Source organism: Podarcis melisellensis, assembly GCF_964234715.1.
Source record: "Podarcis melisellensis genome assembly, chromosome: 11".
Classification (NCBI taxonomy): Eukaryota; Metazoa; Chordata; class Lepidosauria; order Squamata; family Lacertidae; genus Podarcis; species Podarcis melisellensis.
This window is the reverse complement of record NC_138543.1, coordinates 43,850,646-43,868,806: the sequence shown is the minus strand read 5'-3', so window position 1 is coordinate 43,868,806 and position 18,161 is coordinate 43,850,646.

The window sequence follows — 18,161 nt, the reverse complement described above, 5'->3', positions numbered from 1 at the left end:
GAATTTTGTTCAATCCCAGATTTAGATCAGGCAAAATTAATGATAGCTGTTTTCATAGTACTGTATTTATTTATAACATCTCAGCAGCTCCTATTAACAGAAGTTCTCTGGCCACTCTCACAGAAGCAGTCTTTGGCTTCGGAATTTGTTAATATAATACTTGGATCTTCCATGCTATCACAATGATTGTCCCCACAATTTCTTCTGGGAACTTTGTCTATCCTTCAGCATTCTAAGAATTCTCACCTTGGTTGGCTCTCATGTCTCTTCTGGAATTTTAGTTGGCTGTCACCTCTCTGCCCAAGGCAACATCCAAAATACTTAACAAAATAATTTTATCCTTCTGTTTTGTCAGCTGCTTACAGATATCTGCCTGTCTCTCTGCTTCTATCTCCTGCATGTTTGAAGTAGTATTAGCTGTTTGGCAAATAAAGTAACTTGTAATGAAACCGAAATGGCCAAAACTGGCCTTCCCCGCCCCCCAACCTGGTTCCCTCAGGATGTTTTGGATTTCAATGGCTATCCTGGCTGTAGGCTGAAGGGAATTGTAGTCCCAAACAGCTGAAGGGAACCAGGTCGGGGAAGACTGAACAAAATCAATTTCTTCTTCTTCTTCTTCTTCTTCTTCTTCTTCTTCTTCTTCTTCTTCTTCTTCTTCTTCTTCTTCTTCTTCTTCTTCTCCTCCTCCTCCTCCTCCTCCTCCTCCTCCTCCTCCTCCTCCTCCTGTGTCCTAAAAATATATTGATCCCCAAATGTCTGTTCTGAAACCTAAATGAAGATAGGGCAATCTTTCTTTCCATCAAAACGATACTTTTGTTTGGCCTAGAGAAAGTTCTAGGCCCCACAGATTTTCTTCACTCACTGGCTTGGTGAATGAAGCTGTAGATTTAGTTTGCCTCCAGTATGTTGTTTCCTGGTTGTTATTCTGGCTCAAGTTAAACAGGAGTGTTCGAGAATCAGCGTTTGTTGACTTCAGTAGACATATCCCAGAATAGCTGAGTTGTGGATTGGAACAATAGGCATCTTGGCTTGCTGACCATATATTTCTGAGAGTATTGGATATGGGCTATCTTAACCAATCATCAAGTGAGGCTCTAGCCCAGTGATAGAGCACATTGCTTGGCAAGAATAAGGTCTCAGGTTGGAATAGACAGCATTGGTGGGCCAATGGACTGACATAGTAGAAGCCAGCTCTTTATATCCCTGTTAAAGTATCTTGCCATAATAGGACAACAGTTTCCTGGCAGAAACCCACAACACACAACCTCAGGTCATCTTAAATGCTAATGGACAGCTATTTCCAGTCAGTGTGGCTGAGGCGGTTTCCTAATGATTTTGTCCTGAATAAACAAGAAGGGGTAATCTTTGCAACACATCTTGGACTAAAGTCAAGGTTTACTGTAGTAAGCTTCAGCAGGGAATGTAAAGAAAATTCTGGTAAACAAAATATTTACACTCTTAATGTTCCTTCAGATTTATAACCCAAGTCCGTTTAAATGGGACTAACCTGTCTCGCTTACCTTCATCTCCTAGCGCTGTTGCCTTTGGTTATCTCTGCTGCCATCTCATCCAATATGTTACTGCTCCTAACATGCACCCGCCCAAACAAAAAAACCCGATGCAAGCAAAATGTGTAGTACATTTGCTAAAGTTTCCTCTGCCATTAACGAAGGAAAAACTGATTGAGGTTGCAAGGAGCCCAAACCTGCTATTTGTGTAGCAAACATCCATGGGATGGAAGGAACCTTAATTGACCTTCCATAAGGAGGTTGAAGCCAGAGGTTTGGATCTGAAGAAAGAAAAGTTTAATGGTTCCTGTCTATCGTAAAATGATGTCAAGGAAATAAAGGAGAACATTTCATATTTTTGAGCCATGTGATATAATTTAATAGCGTGCATCTTGGTGATCAAAACAGATTGATTTTTAAATTATAAGTAAATGCGTAGGATGGAATGAACCAAAACACTTGCCCTTGTCAGAGGAGCAGTGATCAAACATTTGGGATGTGTATTTTAAATCTTGATATGCCTTGGATGTTTGTTTGTGTGACCCAAGTTCCTCTGCATGAACATAACCAGGATATCAGGAAGATTATCTGGAAACGTTCTACTCAGTTTGCTAATTTTGCACATGCAATAAGAGGCCTGTTGCATGAGTCTGAAAGCCGATCCTAGGCCAAACTGTCAACTATGTTGGCAGCTTGACTACCATTTTGAATCCTCCACCATGCCCCAGATCTAGTATTTTTCTAGCTCACTGGGGGAGGAAAATGATGGCCATCAGCAAAAAATGTAGAATATTTGGTGGTGGTGGGGAAGTCTCCACAGTGGTCTGGCCCCCCACCTGGTGTGTGTGGGTTAAGGAAAAGAAATTGTCTACATTATATTTACAATCTTCTGTCCAACAGGATCTGGTGCTCAGTGTGGGTATCAGGGAACAGTTCAGGACCCCAAAATACTAAGTTGGCCAGGCAGATGCATCAACCCATAGGTCATTCGCTCACCACATGGTGCAGCTGTGTGGAGATCTGAAGAGATCAAGGGAGAACCAAAAAGAGAGGTCCTTGCCTCCAGGAGCCTATGATATATATCTTGACAGGGATGGAGAGGAGACAAAGGAGAAAGAGGAAAGGATGAGGCATGGAAAAGAAATGGGGGACATAGTTTAATGACAGAGCATCTGTTTTCCACGCAGAAGGTCCCAAGTTGAATCCTTGGCATCTCCAGGTAGGTTTGGGACCTTGGGGAGCACTGTCAGACTGTGCGTAGACTGTACTGAGATGGACAGACCAATGGTCTGACTTGTTAGCTTCTATGTTCTTGTGGGTGTAAAGGGCAGAACCTGGGCAACTGAACACAAGCAGGAGGCTGTTACTGAGCTCATGTCCTGCTTGGGAGCTTCCTGTGGGCATCCGCTTGGCCGCTGCGAGAAGAGAATGCTGGACTAGATAGGCTTTTGTTTCAGTTCAGCAGAGCTTTGCTTTGTTGCTTATAGGTTACATATTATTGGGCTTCATTTCAGCCACAGATAATTAGGCTTTGTTTCAGCCGAGGAAAGAATAAGGAAGCAGGGTATGGAAATATATTAGTCAGATATTTCAGGCCAAAGGGGCAGTAAGGGAGATAAATAAAGGAGGAAGGGATTTCGAGACAGCTCAGGAAAGTAGATTGGGAGAAATGGTCAGATATGACCAGAAATAAGGGTAGAGCATGCTGGAGGAGACTCTTGAGAGTCCCATGGACTGCAAGGAGATCAAACCTATCCATTCTGAAGGAAATCAGCCCTGAGTGCTCACTGGAAGGACAGATCCTGAAGATGAGACTCCAATACTTTGGCCACATCATGAGAAGAGAAGACTCCCTGGAAAAGACCCTGATGTTGGGAAATATGGAGGGCACAAGGAGAAGAGGACGACAGAGGATGAGATGGTTGGACAATGTTCTCGAAGCTACCAGCATGAGTTTGACCAAACTGCGGGAGGCAGTGGAAGACAGGAGTGCCTGGCGTGCTCTGGCCCATGGGTTCACGAAGAGTCGGACACGACTAAACGATTAAACAACAACAACAAAGGGTAGAGCGACAGCGTGGCAGCAAGGTCATCCAGGACTTCAGACGTTAGGTAGATGAAGAGCCAAAGAGATCTGAAGCTGGATTCTTTTAAATAACAGCAGCAGCAACTAAGATGAAGAAAAGCGGAGGGACAGTGCCATCACGAATAACTGCAATGCCCTAAAACTGCACCTTCAGCCAGTTCCTGAAGTCATTTGCTTCTGTGTCTGTTTTTATTCCTCATACATTCTCTTTCATTTCACTGTTCAGAATTTGGACATATTTGCCCTTCTTCCCACCCCATTTCTTTTCTGGAACTCCTTTTGAATTAGTAATCCAGGGGGCTAGAATGCTGAAAATGTTAGTCATTTGTTGGGCAAAGCTCTGAATGATGGTTGTACTTACGGTTTCTGAAATGTTTATGTTCACTGCATTTGTATTGTTTATTGCTGTTGTTGACACTAACACTATACGGTCCAGATGACAGAGTCAGATATGCAGCCGAGGGAAGGTTGCGTAGTGTAAACTGAACTTCCAGATGTACTTCTCGCTAATCAAAGACAGAAGATCGCCTTGGATTCCCAGGCTGGGGAAGCCAAGGTTAATGGACGTATTTCACGCAACACTTACAGGTCCAAATTAAGAAAGCGGACAGAGTGTCCACAATATTTGGAGAGGTAGTTAGGGCCATTTCTGAGGCCACGCAATGGTGGCCATCTAATGCTAATCTTGGGGGCAAAACAGTGAGAATAACAACTTCAGGTTGTTTATTCATTGGCTATCCAAGGCCAATGGAATCCCATGGCTTGAGCAGGGGAGGCTATGGTTCATGTTTTGGGGAGGCCCCTGAGCAAGAAGATGCTGTGGTTGTATGGAGAGGCAAGTCTGCCTAGTCTGCTTTCTCTCAGTTTCTTGGTTCTCCAATCTTAAGTTCAGTTTTCCACGATTCCACTTCACCAGCGTTTTAGTACAAAATTTCTCCAGACATGCACAGTTTCGCACGCAGATTCTCCTATTATAATGTACATTTCTATGCTATTTCCACCAATATATGCATATTTCCACCAATATATGTACATATATATGCTTATTTCCACTAATATATGCATCGTTTCACTAATGTATGGGTTTTAGGCACACTTTCCCCTAATAGACACATTTTTGTACCCATAACTGTAGTTGACAGGAAAATGGCATTGCACAATTCAGAAAAGTGAAAATTTCAAAGAATAGCCACGTTTCAGTTCACGTATTGTTCCAGGATGGGCGAATTAAAAAGATTTGAAATAAAAATGCAAACCAAAGCATCCCCCTCCACCCTTATCTGAGCGTGTCCCATTGCTGCCACTGTCCATTTTCTTGCCTCTCATCTTGTTTTCATGCAAGTAAGGCACAAAGGAAGTCTGTGACTTGAAAGCAGCAGTGGGACCACGCTAGTAGCACTACCTCTGCTGCTGTGTATGGCTCCGCTTGTCGCTCCCTGCATGTGTATTAAGATGTGCTAATCTAAGCCAGGGATTCCCACACTGTTGCTGGAAACCTCTAGTGTGCTGTCAGGAATCTCCCGGGGTGCTGCAAAAAGTGAAAAACAAAAAAATTATAGGCTCCTGTGAGCTCAGAGCTCCCCTTGCATTTTCTTATGATACGCTGTTCTAGGGGCTCTCCTTCCAATCAGAGTCTTCTGAGAGCCTTTTCAGTGATCCTGGTGGAGAGACACAGAAAGGACAGGTGATCCTGAGAGGAGGTTGCCCATTGCTCTCTGCATGAGTCTCTGCCGCCGGGCTTGTCTCTTTCTAATCAGGAGATATGCTCAGAACAGTGACTCATGCAGACTCAAATCTGCTTTCAATTTTTAATTAAAAAAAAGAAAGAAAGGAAAAACCTACTGTGCGTCTGAAGTCCTCTGGGCATTTTGTCTCACATTGCCTGGACTGTAACTCCCCTCTCCTCAAAGCCCAAGCTTTTCTTTATGCTGGCTACTTCTAGGAAGTTATTAACGAGTTAATAGGAAGTCATCAGTGAGTCAACAGGTAATGAAAATTACTCCCATTCTGAAAGAGTTAGGGTTACAATTCCTTCCTGCTTCAAATGGCAGGAAACTTGTTCTATGTTCTCTCGGCAAAGAGATTTCTATGTGCATTTCTTCATTCTGTAAATTGTCCCCACAATGTACCTCCTGTCTCCTTTTCCAGATTGTTGAGATGAGTGCTGTGCACTGCAAGAGACATTAGCACTGTATTTTTCGTTAATGTTTATTCATGGAATCATCTTCCTCGCATTTACATAATAAACTTTGCATTTTGATATTTAATGTATTTGGCCCTCGTAAGTGAATTAGAGAGGATAAACTTCCTTTGTTTTTTTCTAATTGTATTTCAGCTCCTACTTAATGCAGATATATAAGATTTTCATACTTGTCCACCCCCCCTTTTTTAATGAGCAAAGGCTGTTCCAATACAGACCTGAATTCTTCTGCTTTGGTAATACTACAATCACTTTGCTTGTGATGTAATGCATATTTTAAAATAAACTATGTTGTTTTTCAATAAGTTACAAATGTGGTTTATGCAGAAATAAACCACAGCCTTAATTAACTTCAAATGCAGCATCACATGTGTTTCTTGTTTGGTTTTCGTTATTATTACTACACTGTTGATGAACTTTGGGAGACATAAAAATGTGAAGCCTCACAAATTCTAAGAGGAATCCGCTGCAGACGAGAAGATAGACCTCTGCAGCCCCGATTCCATGAAAAGCAAGGGATGCAGTCATCGATGGGCAGAGCATCCTTTAGACCTGGTTCTATGCAGTGCCCATTGGGACTGTCAGAATGGAAGGCAGAGAGGCCAACAGTAGGTGGAGCTACAGCCAGTGACAGACAGAGCCAACTAAATATAGTTTTGTTCCCATCCTCCTCCTTGCTGATTTTTAGAAGGGCAACACTGAGACTGAAGTAGAGAAAGCTGACAGGCAGGACCATCCCCACAGCTCACTGTTAAGTATAAAGGCAGGCAGATTGGGTTCACTGAGAGTAGACGGAGGCTAGTGAGATTGTGTCCTCCCTGCCCTAATAGATGAACTTTCACTGCTTCCATGCTGTCATGAACTGGTTGGATAAAGAGAAGTGGTGGGAGACACCAGCTGGGGAACCCCCAAGGGAACCCCCAGGGCAGGGGAAGAAGACTCAGAACCAGGGGATTGATGGTAGGACAACGACGCATGAGAAGAGGGGGCGGATTGAGGAGAAGGTCTTAGAAGCTGAAGAGGCAACGGGGTTTAGGGAGCAGGAAGAGGCTGTGGCAGAGGGCATGTCAGAATCAGGGACAGAAGAGGAGGGAGGCCAGGAAACAGAGATGAGGAAGGCTGCTGAAGAAGCCAGAGAGTCTTCCCCTCCTGCTGAGACCAGCTCACCTCCCCACTGGACTCCCAGAACACAGAGAGAAATGAAGAGGGCGGAGAAAAGAGAGACAAGATGATGGAACATCAGATTACTTGGAAAGGAAAGGGGAAGGCAGGGACCTTTAATGCTTGCAACTCCTTCACTGGAGCAAGACCTAATAGGAAGGGTTGCTGTGACCATTAAGGATGAGCTGTTTGGTTTCTTTGAATAAAGAATTAACTTCACTGGCATCGGGTGCTTTGTTGCGAATAACATCACATTGGGTCGATACATGCACCTGCCAAATATTGTATAGGTGAGGGATGTTATCAAAGTCATTTATGTTATGCCAATGGGAGTTCACTGAGAAAAGGAACCTGATAACTCCTTACTGGGTGAATTGAACAAAACCAGTGTACCATTGTGTATTATTAGAGAAAGGGTTTTGTCTTTTGTAGGACAAGCCTTATATATTCAATTATAAACATCCTTGGAGGAAAGGCAAAAATAAATGTGTAAACTGTGCGACAGAGGCTGATGTGATCAAGGACCCGGTTGGCAAGTTGGTTTTTTCACGAGTGGTGCTGAAGGCAGAAAGGCTAGCAGGCACTATCCCATCTTGGTGTGTTGACGATTCACAACATGTCACTGTGTACAGTCTCTTCTTTCCTCTCTCTGCTGGCCAGCTTGACAACTGGCCTGCTTACCAACTCAACAGCTCTCTTTAGTTCTTTGCTCTACTGGGCTGAATTTTTCGTCAGGGTACTCCAAAGCAGCCTTTGAGGCCCATTAATGAACCTCTTCCTCTGCTCCCTGCTATTTGCTTTGTGCTCTGTTCGGCTGCATACATTTGCTCCTCGCAGGCAAATTTCAGCCTCCATATTTCCTGATGATGCTGTGATGTAAATGCGCTCTCTCTCTCTCTCTCTCTCTCTCTCTCTCTCTCACACACACACACAGAAAGGGAATATTTTCTTTTCTTCTTTTTTACATGCATGAATCGCTGTTCTGCCTCAATGCAATTTACAACAAACAACTAAAAATTAAAAACATTTATTTAAAAAAAAACTTCCAAAAAATAATTAATAACAGCAGCAGCTTAAAAGCACAGAAAAAACGGCAGTGCTCCAATGAGGAATAACGAACGATGGACAAGCTCCTCGCTCCCCCACATTTGCTCTGGATTGGGGCCAGCAATGATTATCGACACTGGAGAACACCCAGGGGAAAGGTTTATCCCAGCCTAAATTTGCGAATAATTGCCAGCTCCTCCACTTGAACCCCCCAAATCTCTTACTTGTTCACTGCTGCTGTTCCATTTTATTGGCAGCACCCATACCAACCTCCAACTCATGAGTCACCTTTTCTAAGAGACTGTCACAATCCAGGGATGCAGTCCAGTGATAGGTAAAGGTAAAGGGACCCCTGACCATTAGGTCCAGTTGTGACCAACTCTGGGGTTGCAGCGCTCATCTCGCTTTATTGGCCGAGGGAGCCGGCTTCCGGGTCATGTGGCCAGCATGACTAAGCTGCTTCTGGTGAACCAGAGCAGCGCACGGAAATGCTGTTTACCTTCCCGCCGGAGCGGTACCTATTTATCTACTTGCTTTCGAACTGCTAGGTTGGCAGGAGCAGGGACCGAGCAACAGGAGCTCACCCCGTCACGGGGATTCGAACTGCCAACCTTCTGATTGGCAAGTCCTAGGCTCTGTGGTTTAACCCACAGTCCCACCTGCGTCCCGCAGTCCAGTGATACCAGTTCTCAAACCCACCTGTGGTACTTTGATCTGGGGAAGTAAGTGGCTCTTCAGATGTCATCGCACTGCAATTCCCATCCTGCCTGGCCGTTGCCCATGCTGGCTGGGACTGATGGGATTTGGAGTCCAAAGCGGTTTCCTATGTTGCTGTATCTGAAGCAGTTCTCTGTTTCAAGGGCTGTCTGGTCCAAGTCCAGTTGGAAGATAAAGAACCCTCATAAGGGAGAGCAGGGAAGACCATGAAGTTGTCCATCAACACGGGAATATGTCACTGGTCATAGTCTTCCATAGTACAATGGCTTCTATTTAAAACATAGAAACTATTTAGCAGCTGGGATAGCTCAGTCGGTAGAACATGAGACTCTTAATCTCAGGGTCATGGGTTTGAGCCCCACTGTGGGCAAAAAAATCCTGCATTGCAGGGATTTGGACTGGCATGGACCCTTCTAACTCTACGATTCTATTTCTAAATTTGCATCTATGCATATAAATTAGCAGATGCACATATGTACCCTCATTAATTTTCTTAAATTAAGAAAACTCTTAATTCTTAATCCTAGAGGAGGATTGTTGACAGTAGGAATAAATCTGCTTTAGAGTTCTACTTTCACTTTCACTACCTGCTGAAGCCCCTCCATCTGGTTATTTTATTTTTTTAAAAAACCCTTCCAATTTCTTTTTTTAAGCCACTGAATGGGAAATAGTTTGAAAAACTCCAGCATATATAAGCTATTGCAAGCTCGTGTATCACAGGTCTGGATCACAGCCATGGACTCCTCCTGTCTAGGGCGCAATGTTAGGCTGATTTATTTAGCTTCAGGGATTTTCTTTATTTCCTCATTTGACTTGTGTGTTTGTTTATATAGATTTTTTTATCTCCACCGCTTTGACACAATGGTTGCTAACATTTCTGGTGGCCGGGGCTGTGGACCTTTGAAGCTACACATTGTGAGGCTTGGGTATAATTTGTATTACTTAACTTTGTAAATAAGCTCTCCGCTGCTCCAACGCTCCTCACACTCTAAATTCAATTACTCATCTTCCTTTTCTTTAATTTATATCATTTATCCATCCACAAACCACAGGCTGTACACACACAGTACAGAAGTCAATCAGACAGAAAATAGACATCTCGTGATGCAATTCCCTTGGCAACCCAAAATTAATGCCCTCCTTCCATTCTTAAATTTTTAAAAAAGTGGATGGAGAAAGAGAAATGAATTTCCTTGTGTTCCTTAGGGAAATGCCACATTTCCCGCTCTCAAAGCACGTAGGCCTCCAACTATTTGCAAACTTACAATTTGTAACTGGATGTCAATGGGTCACATGCTGAAGGACATGGTTTTTTGGTGTGTTTTTTTTAACGGATTGACTCACAATGGTGCAATTTCTGGATATTTTGGTTTTGCTCTGCTGACAACGAAGTAAACAAGTTAAATGAAAAGAAGGCAGAAAGCATTAGAGTCAATTAAATAACTTGTGAATCAGCTGCGGAATTCGCCAAGGCGATGCATCCAAATTTGGCTCTTCATTCACGTGAGAGTGATTTCTTGATTTGCAAAGGTTTTTGGGCTGAAAAGTCCTACCTCACTGCCTTCAACAGAACTCCCAGCTGCCCATGCAGATGATTTGCAGTGTCTTGCTGACAATAGAGTTAAGAAGGCATGCATTAGTACTGTTACATGATTAGATCCACCCAGGCAATAGATTTCAATTCTGTGCTCTTGGCACCAAGTGATTAAGGACAGCTGGTTGCAATGACAATCAGGCTACATGGCAGGACACTTAGTACAGCTACCAGGACATAGTTGGAGCTGGTAAAGGGTGCGTGCCAGTTCTGTGATGGTGAAACTCAGCAGTCCATGCAAAAAGGCTCATGATTGGCCCAGAGTGACCTGCTCCCCGATTGGCTGAAATCATCAGAGACGTTCCTAGTCACTGTTATGCAACAACAGCCATCAGCCTCCTTGTAGTCACTTAAGCTCCTTGACTGAAACTTTCACTCTTTAAATCCTGAATTCTCGACCTCTTGCTCCTGGCCTTAATTCCTGCCTTGGCAATGTTTTTCGCTGCTTATTGGCTTTTTCCAGTCCATCACCTCTATTCTGCTGCCTCTTCCTTTATCCCTCTGGTAGCTCCCAGCCCTCGTTTGTCGCTTCATATAACAGATAAGAGTGCCGGTCATTCCCGCATGTGGATTTTTTTACACACACACACACACACACACACACACACACACACACACACACACCACACACACACACACACGACTTGCAGCTGCACTTAGTGGACATAATTCAGGCCAAAGAACAGTCTGGTGCCATATGATGCTGTTGCATTGTTAAAGCACGTACCGTGTCATTGGTAAGGGATCTGCCCTCACTGCCATTTAGCCACCCAGACTGAGGTTGCAGCTTTTGGGGTTTATTTCAGGGCTCAATGGTGTGCAGAACATAGGCCGGTTAATTTATGTTCTTGGGGCAATTTAGTAGGCTATGCTATTCCCTCTGTGATGTGGCCCTGCACTGGACAGTGGGCTCCTCTTGGTCTTTTAGGCGGGGGCCCCTCAGGATCTGTGAGATGCTAGCACACTTTTGCCAAGACAAGTTTGGCCAGTCTCTTGCAGGTGTGGATATTCATTTCTAGGAAGCTCTGGTTACAGTGGAATGGTTTATTTTTATTTTAAACAGGGCATGTTCATGTTGGGAAGTATGCACAGTTGGAGCATTGAGAGACTTCAATGCCCAGCAGCCAAGGGTTCAGATTTTTTTTATTTAGGCATAAAGTCTTCTGTAACCCAATTTTTGTTCTGGACGGTAACAATGGATCATAACCTGAATGTTTTGGTTCTTCATTCATTCCGGACTGGGGTGGCTATTGCCATTGCTCAAGGAGATCTGAGTCCTAATGTGATCAATGAGTGTTGACAGGTATCCATAACTGGCCATGGCACTCTACAATTTGGAAACGAGCGCAGCTGACTTAGCAGTGTGCACCATGGTTGTCTGTTTAGGATAGTATTGCATTGTGCAATATGCTTTCAGTTACACAGTGCAGATGGTCCTCGTTCTGTCTTAAGTCCCAGATATTTGCAGATACCAACCAGGATTCTCATCTGTGGGCATTGCATTGTCTTCTGGGTCCAGAAGAGAATGAATTGTTTTAGCTGCAGGCACTCAGCTGGAATTTTTCCAAGTGGTCCAGCATTCAGTGGGTAGGAAAGCAGAGTGCCCTGGGGGGTGGCCGCCTTTTTGTGTTTTGGCATTTGGCTTCCACAGGTCTCACCCTACACATTCTGTTCGTTCACTCAGGTGAAAATTGCCTGGGTTAAGGTTTTATGTTTGGAGCTGAGCCACTGAATACAAAAAGAATGGCATTAATGCACAGGTTCCAGGTCTGTTGACGGTCTGGTCTGAAAAGTTGGTGGAGAGATGGGTGTGGAAACAGTGAGGTGAAGGCAGAAAATTTTCTACTGCTCTGTTTTTCCATAGGAAAAAATAAACCCATTGCATAAATTTATTAGGAATGATGAGCGGATGCCAGCTTCAAATAAAATATTAGGCAAGCTTGGCAGTGTCAGTGTTTTGAGCTTTGTTTACTACATGCCAGTAAAATGAGCATACTTAACTGAAAACTAACGGATGCAAATCATTTTCCAATTCGAAATTATCTGCAGAACTCGCATCACTATGTGGAAACTTTTCCTCCAATAAAACCAATAGAGCCCAGTGCAAGGTTAACTGAGAGGTTAAGAGATGATCGATGCCTGTCAGCGTGGCCATAGTTTATACAGTGGTAACTCAGGTTACATACGCTTCAGGTTACAGACTCCGCTAACCCAGAAATAGTGCTTCAGGTTAAGAACTTTGCTTCAGGATGAGAACAGAAATCGTGCTCCGGTGGTGCGACGGCAGCAGGAGGCCCCATTAGCTAAAGTGGTGCTTCAGGTTAAGAACAGTTTCAGGTTAAGAACGGACCTCCGGAACGAATTAAGTACTTAACCCAAGGTACCACTGTAATGCTATTAGGCATCTCCCTCCCTGCCCAGTTTGTACAGGGATGATACTGCCCACCTCTTTATCAAGGGGTGTGATGCCCACAGGACCATTTCATCTTTTTCACTGGTAGGTCAGGAGAGGGTTTGCTTCACTTGTCTTTCAAAGGGAAACCCCCATGACCTTGCAAGTGGATGGCATTGCACCAATACAGTGGTGTGGGTGCGGGTATAAAAGCCAGCCCCGCCACAATGGTGGGCTCCATGTTTGCACGTGGGGCACCCCACACATCCATTCCCCCCCTTTTTAGTTGCTTTTTTATATGACAAATTCCATGCTAGGGATCATTAGGAAAGGAGGTTTTTGGAAGAAGGTCATAAAAGGACAACTAAAATAACCAGGGGCATGGAACAAATGCCCTGTGCCAGGGGCGGTAATATGGTGGAACTTAGGAACATCCAATAAAGCTGAAAATTCAGGATAGACGAAAGCAAGTACTTATTCACACAACACATAGTTTGGAACTTTGGAACCCTCCTTCCCACGGGAGGCAGTGAGGGCCACCAAACTGGAAGGCTTTAAAAGAGGATTGGACTAATTTACGGAGGAGAGGGCTATCATTGGCTGTGGACCCTCATGGATTTGTTTCTACCTCTACAGCTGGAGGCAGTATGATTCTGAATGCCAGTTGCTGGAAACTGCAGGAGAAGAGAGTAGTGTTGCACTCAGATCCCTGCATGTGGCCTTCCCACAGGCATCTATGGAGCATAGGGTCAGGTTCAAAGTGCTGATCTTGACCTTTAAAGTCCTTTGTGGCTTAGGGCCCTCATATCTACGGGAACGCCTCTCCTGGTATGCCCCGCTGAGGACCTTAAGGTCCATGAACAACCATAGTTTAGAGGTCCTGGGCCCTAAGGAAGTCAGACTATCGTCCACCAGGGCCAGGGCCTTTTCAGTGATGGCTCTGACCTGGTGAAATACTCTGTCCCATGAGACTAGGGCCCTTCAGGATTTAACCTCCTTCCGTTGGGCCTGTAAGACAGAGCTATTCCGCCTGGCCTTTAATTTGAATTCAGCCTGATCTTTTATTTCCCTTCCCTTCCCTCCCCCTCCCCTTTTATGAAGATTACCCGCTCTGAGACCCCACAGCTAATTCTCCCCTGGCCTCCTCGCTGGCCCAAGTAGGACCAATTCAGCTAGCTAGCCCTGGGGATTATCTAATGTTTATTTCCCCTAAATTGATTTTTGAATTTTATTGTTATTCATGTTTTATACTGTATTTTATGCTGCTTTTATAATTAAGTGTTTTAAATTTGTTGTTAGCTGCCCTGAGCCTGGTTTTTGAACTGGGAAGGGTGGGGTATAAATAAATTATTATTATTATTATTATTATTATTATTATTATTATTATTATTATTATCTGCTTGGCCACTGTGAGAACAGGATACTGAATTAGATGGGCCTCTGGCTTCCAGTGCTGCAACCCAGAAGCTGGCATTTAGTGGCAGATGGCTTCTCATCCTGAAGGCAGCATAGGAGACTTCTCCATGAATTTTGGCAATCCCCTTTTCAAACTGTCTCAGTTGGTGGCCATTGTCACATTGTGTGGTAGGACAAAGTGCTTCGCTCAGAAAAGAGAGAGAAAAATTATTCTCCGAAACTTTTAAGGGGTTTTGTGTTTTATTGCTGTCAGCATTGTTTTGCAGTTTCTACTGTTGCTTTTGATTTTAATAAAAACGTTTTATTGTTTTACTGTTCCACTGGCATTTTCATTGCTAGATGCATTGGAAGCTTCTGGTGACAGGCAGGACACACACACACACACACACACGAAGAGTGCACCATTGGAGAGTTACAGCACCTTCTGCGGCTGTACAGATCAATATGGGAGAGACATGTTTTATTGCAGCTGGGGTAGATGAAGGTGTATGATTTTGCTGATACAGATGCACATTTTTTCTTTCTGCATTCCTTCCAGCGGTCATTCCTCCTCTGGTCATAGCTATGGATACACAACCTGACTGTCTCCAGGCACTGTGGTCATCTGCTAGGGATTTCTACATGGCAGGGTTAATGTTGCCAGCCTTTGTGACATCTTTTAATGCAGACTTGGTCTGCCAACAGGTCTGCAGTTGTTTGGCACTACACTTTCCCTGCCCATGTGATGCCCACCTGGTGGAAACTCCAGCTCACATGGCCCTTAAATGTAAAATGTATGATGAACTCCACCAACAATTTTTAAACCATCTATGTATTCCAACATGGAAACCAGAGACAAAGGTTATACGCTTCTTATTACAGGGGAAAGACCAGGAGATCACCAAGACAGTAGCTAAGTTCCTCTGCTTTTTTGTCGCCAAAGTACGCTACTGGATCCTGCCCTTGCTGGAGACCCACAGAGATGAAATAGATTGCTCACCTCTTCTTCCCTTTTGCAAATGACTGTACTGTTGAAATGGCGATGAGATCGCACTGGCCTATTTATTCTGAATGTATTCTGAATGTTTCTATGTGATGCCAATAAAGGTTTGATGATGATGATAATGATGATGATGACTACACTTTCCAGCAGTGTGAGCCCTTAAGCCAGTGGTAGCCAACACGGTGGCTTCCAAATGTTGTAGACTAAACCTCTTACCATCTCTGACTCATGTTGGTTGATGAGACATGTTCGTTACCCCTGGCTTAAGCCCTTCGTGGCACTGATCAGCTTAGGTCACACTTAAAGGAGAACCTACTGACCTAATTCACTTCCTGAAAAATATGTGAACTCAAAGTCACCCATCCTCTGAAATTCACACTTCTCTGAATTTTGCAATGCAGTTCTCTAGTCAAGCAATGGGTATAAAAACACATGCATTAGGGGAAAGTGTACATATTATATTCTGATTTGCAAAAAATTGTATATGGAGACAAGACTGCAAACAAACGTGTATATTATGAGAAACATGCACTAAAATGTTGATAAATTTCCAAAGGGATTTTTTTTAAAAAAAATACAGTGGTACCTTGGGTTACATACGCTTCAGGTTACATACGCTTCAGGTTACAGACTCCACTCACCCAGAAATATTACCTTGGGTTAAGAACTTTGCTTCAGGATGAGAACAGAAATCGTGCTCCGGCGGCGCGGCGGCAGCAGGAGGCCCCATTAGCTAAAGTGGTGCTTCAGGTTAAGAACAGTTTCAGGTTAAGAACGAATTAAGTACTTAACCCGAGGTACCACTGTAATGCAAACTGTTGTGGAATTGTGGAAAAATAAGAAATGGAGACAACCTGAAATTGACAGATTCATCCATCCCTGTGTGTGGAACATATCAAGCCCTAAATATAAGATCATTCCGATCTAGCACACATACTACAGAAAATATGTAGCATCCAAGCTTTGGGGTGCTTTTTTGCTTCTGGTGTTTGGAACAGGGGACAACACATCCATGCAATGGCTAAGCAGGACTGGAGCCTGGAATTGATTCTAAGCCATAGTCTTGCTTCTGTCCAAACAAGCCACAGCTCCTTAACAACTAGAGATGTTTTAGGGTTATCATCTATGAACCAGACCTCAGATCCTTTCTTTGATGGTGGACTTCTTCCATATCCCCACTATTAAGAGCCTGATTGTATCTTGCCATTGCTTGGTGGAGGATAGAGGGCTAATACGAGGCTATTTTTATATTTCATAGTCAATGGAAAATAATACAAATGCTACAGCCACGATTCTGCATAAACAGAGTTGTTGGAATAAATAGAGTTGTGTGCTTCTAGCAATAGTTATGAGAGAAAAATGAATGCTGTTGGCATCAAGCATCTTGTTGGAGTAAACAGCTCATAATCATAAATTCTCCTTCTTCCCCAAATCTCTGTGGCCGATCAACTCTTCTATTCTCACTTTTAATTGTCCTGGGACTCAATATGACATCACTTGTGCATTCATCAAAGCTCTGGGTCTGGCTCAGTGTATTCCCTCCCTCCCCAATTTTTGGGGGCTAAAATTTAGATGGGATGACTATTTTCCACTTTGTAAAAGATCACTTGAAACACACAAACACACACACACAGAGAGAGAGAGAGAGAGAGAGAGAGAGAGAGAATGCGTTTTGTATTTGGAAGAGCTTGCGCAATGTAAAATACTTCATCATGAATTCTACGAGCAATTCTTAAAAACCTGTCTCTCTTGGCTCTCGTGGTTTGTTAGGACCCAGAACACAGTTGGTCAGTCTAGATCTGGCTTGGTTGGCCTCTCTTTTTCCCATATAGGTCTCTTTTAGGATGTGAATGTTTCTCCAAGCAATGATCAAACAAAAACAACACAGCAAATGAAAACCAAGGGTGGGGGGAATCCCTGAGAACAAGAGTGAAACCTGGAAAAACTTCATGTAGAAGATGCCAAGGACTGAACCTGGGAACCTCTGGCTTTATGACTGAGCAGTGGTTCCTTCCCCATGTTGTACTCAAGGCCAGTTTGCTGCTTTGCTTGTCCTTCTGCAGACCACTGCATGTTTTCACCCTTGAGCAAATCTGTACCTCAGGCCAAAACCAGTGAGGTGCTTGAGAATCCATCAAGATGGATGGATTATATACCCAACTGATTGCTGTGCTCCACAAATTTTAGTGTTGTGGCACCTATTCCCATTAAATATTAGACAGGCACCATTTCTTCAAAAAAGCCCTTTAAGTAGGGATCTTTCCCAGTCTTCATCTGTATTGGAATTGCTTTAAAGATTTGAGTTTTTAAAAATAACATATATATATGTTTTTAATTGTTTGTGAGTTGGCTGCCCTGGACTCCTTTGGGAGGAAGGGCAGAATATAAATCTAATATATAAATACATGGATGAATGAATTAACAGTGGTAAATAAGATAAGTTTTATTGTGTGGTGCTATATAGGAGCTGTAAGGTGGAAGAGCAGAGAGATAAAACCTCATAGACTTTATGTTCTGCATAACTGGCAACCTTATGAAAAGCCGCGAATCAACTTGTGGGCAGAGTGTATAAAGACATCTGATTGGCTACTGAGAGAACACAATACAGAACTAGATAGGTTAGCAGGCTCTTCTTATGTTCTTATATATTGTACAGTTCACACAACCCACAGAATGCATCTGCAAGGATCTCACTTTCTGACTCACCTGTGTTCATGCATTGTCGGTATGTTGTATTATAAGAGCTGTTGCTTATTCCAGTCATGAGAGAAAGGGTGCTCTCCACATAGACCAAATGTTTGGGGCTTTGAATATATAGGCTCTTTGGGCAAAAGAAGAACTACTCTTTTGTTACAACTTGGCGTGTCTACTTGGTTACTCATGTTCTCCCTACTCCTTCTTTACTCTAGGTTTGCTCTACCCTGTTGATGGAGTAGAAGAATAATTGGCCCGTCTCCCTACGCTCCCTTTCCTGGCCAAGGGAAGAGTTGGCTGCTATAATTATTTGAAGCGAGCACCAAATAATTCCTTAACCAGAACAAACAAACACAGAGGCCGA